At 37.9% G+C, this 2,960-nt stretch overlaps 1 pseudogene; it reads right to left on the bottom strand.

Annotated features, from left to right (window-relative positions):
- Window positions 1-360: 360 nt before the first annotated feature.
- LOC111748861 (olfactory receptor 10A7-like) lies at window positions 361-2,171 on the bottom strand (annotated as a pseudogene).
- Window positions 2,172-2,960: the final 789 nt, after the last annotated feature.

The following is a 2,960-nucleotide window of genomic DNA, read 5'->3' as shown; positions in this document are numbered from 1 at the left end:
AGACACAGATCCTGTTGATTGGCTTTTTTTTTTTTTTTAACCTGTAAAATTCCCTAGGTTCCAGTTAATACTCCATCTTGCCACTTTGGGCAAAGAGGCATGGAATTTCTCTTGTATAACTATGTGGTAATTCCCTAATCCTGACCACAATTTGTAAATATCTCCTTCTAAAATCTTTCTCAATCATCTCAATTTGACAGCAACATCTGTTTTTTGCTAGAACCGTGGCTGATACACTGATCTATACCCATTACTGTAAGTTACACGGATGAAATAAGAACAGATCTTCTACTCCCTCACCCTAAGCTTTAGTGAGTTTGGTTGCCCCTATTTTTTTGTAAACACTCTACATACGGGGACTCAAAGCATATCTAACTTCTGCAAGACTCTCCAAGTGAATGTCCCCTTGACTGCCCCCTTGACGTCATTGTTCCTCAGGTTGTAGATGATAGGGTTTAGCTTAGGGGTCATGGCAGAGTAGGACAATGACACTAGCTTCTTGTTCCCAGATGACTGGTTGGATTCAGGCCATAGGTAGGTCAGATTAGCAGTTCCATAGAAGAGGGACACTACAATGAGGTGAGGTGAACAAGCGGAGGGTGTCTTCTGGTGGCGACTACTAGAAAGCATTCTCAGGATGGTTATCATAATGCAGGTGTAGAAAACCAAAATGAGGGAGAAGGGAAACATAAATAGTAATGTGGAGACCAGTGCTTGCATTTCATACATGGTTGTGTCCTCAGGGATTAGTTTCAATTGTGGGAGGTCAGCACAAAAAAAGTAGTCTACGGCATTTGGTTCACAGAAAGAATCCCAGGTGTCTATAGCATAGAGATCAGAACACCAGACATCCAAGAGCTTGTGGACATCCACAAGCACAAGGTCTTGTTCATTATGACTGCGTAATGGAGAGGGTAACAGGTAGCCACAAGTGATTGTAAGCCATCATAGAGAGGAGGAAACATTCAGAGCTGCCAAAGAAGAAGAAATACATCTGGATACCACAGCCTACAAAGAGATGATTTTTCTTGGGAACTTTAGGTCTACCAGCATCTTAGGCACCATGACCAAGGTGAAACAAACTTCAAGAAGTGATAAATTTTGAAGAAAGAAGTATATGGGAGTTTGAAGAGCAGAATCCACGCTAGTAACTGTGGTAAGAAAGTTGCCTAACAAAGTGACTATACAAATGGCCAGTAACTAAACAAAGAGGAAAACGAGAAAAACCAAGAAGAATAAATTCAGTGACTCTGGTCTGATTTTCACAAGTCATATCTTAGACCAGCTTCTACGAATCAAAATTAATATATACATCAAAGATTGCTCTTTAAATATAATCTCAAGAATAGCAATAAAATCTATAAAACACACACAAAAAAAGAAGCAGTTGTTCAAACAGAACAAGGGGATACTGTGTGGTTCAAAATTGGAAAAGGTATGAGGCAAGATTTTATCCTTTCATCTTAATTATTCAATTAAAGGAAAGCCCCTTCACAAATAATATGACAAGCCAGACTATAAGAAGGAGAATGAAAAAAAAATAAGAAGAAGAAGAATGAGGTACCAAAATTGAAGACTCATTAAGAACCTGTGACAAGCAGATGACACAAACATGTTTGCTGAAAACGAAGATGACTTTAAATACTTACTGATAAAGGTCAAAGACCTTCAGTATGGATTACACCTGAACATAAAGAAAATGGAAATCCTCACAACTGGACCGATAAACAACATCATGATAAATGGAGAGGAAATTGAAGTTGCCAAGGATTTCATCCTACTTGGATCAACAGTTAACAACCACAGAAGCGGCAGTCAAGAAATCAAGTGACATATTGCATTGGGCAAATCTGCTGCAAAAGATCTCTTTAAAGTTTTAAAAGGCAAAGATATCAGTTTGATGTTTAAGGTGTACCTGACCCAAGCCATGATCTTTTCAATCACCTCATATGCATGTGAAAGCTGGACAAGGAAAAAGGAAGACAAAGAAGAATACTGAATATACCCTGGACTGCAAGAAGAATGAACAAATTAGTCTTAGAAGAAATTTAAGCAGAATACTACTTAGAAGCAAAGATGATAAAACTTCATCTAGCTTACTTCAGGTGTGTCATCAGGAAAGACCAATGGCTAGAAAAGGACATATTTGGGAAAGGGTGAGTGAAAACATAGGAAACCCTCAATGGGATGGGTTGACACAATAGTTGCAAAAATGCATTCAAACATACCAACAGTCCTGAGGATGGCACAGGACTGGGCAACATTTCATTCTATTATACATAAGATTTCCATGAGTTGGAGCTGACTTGATGGCAATTAAAAACAATGACAGACAAATCATGTGTTTGCTCTCACTCACATGCTGTGAAGTTCATAAGGGTCACATATGCTCATTTCTTATTCTTTTATTTGGAAAGCCCCTTCACAATCCTACAAGTTCCATTTGACATTAAAATTTTTACCGAGTAGGAAGAAACGTGTTTTTCTCCAATAGCCAATCTTTTTTTATTTTTTAAAAACAAAAATGGTCCAAATACCTCTATGTATATCACAATCCACTTCCTCCACACGGTTGTGCACTTCATAAAGTAATTGGTTGGATTATTTGGTTGTAAGCAGCAAAAGCAGAGTCTGATTCGTTAACTAAAAAGAGAGTGCGTATGGATGACTGATTTTCTACAAGGGATCAAAGTCCATTCAAGGGCGAAGAAACAGTCTCTTTAACAAACGGGACTGGCAATAGTGGATTTCCGCAAGCAGGAGAATGAAACAGGACCCATACCTCACATCATACACAAAAACTAACTCAAATGGACCAAACATCTAAATGTTAAAGCTAGAATTATAAAGTTCATAGAGTGAAAACTATGGAACCTAATTTTTTTTTAAAGATAGATTACCAAACACAACTGCAAATACACAAACAACAGAAGAGAAAATGGTTAACTAGGACCTCACAA

This window comes from Loxodonta africana, chromosome 1, assembly GCF_030014295.1.
Source record: "Loxodonta africana isolate mLoxAfr1 chromosome 1, mLoxAfr1.hap2, whole genome shotgun sequence".
Classification (NCBI taxonomy): Eukaryota; Metazoa; Chordata; class Mammalia; order Proboscidea; family Elephantidae; genus Loxodonta; species Loxodonta africana.
The sequence above is the reverse complement of the archived record's forward strand: the minus strand, read 5'-3'. Positions and strand labels throughout refer to the sequence as shown.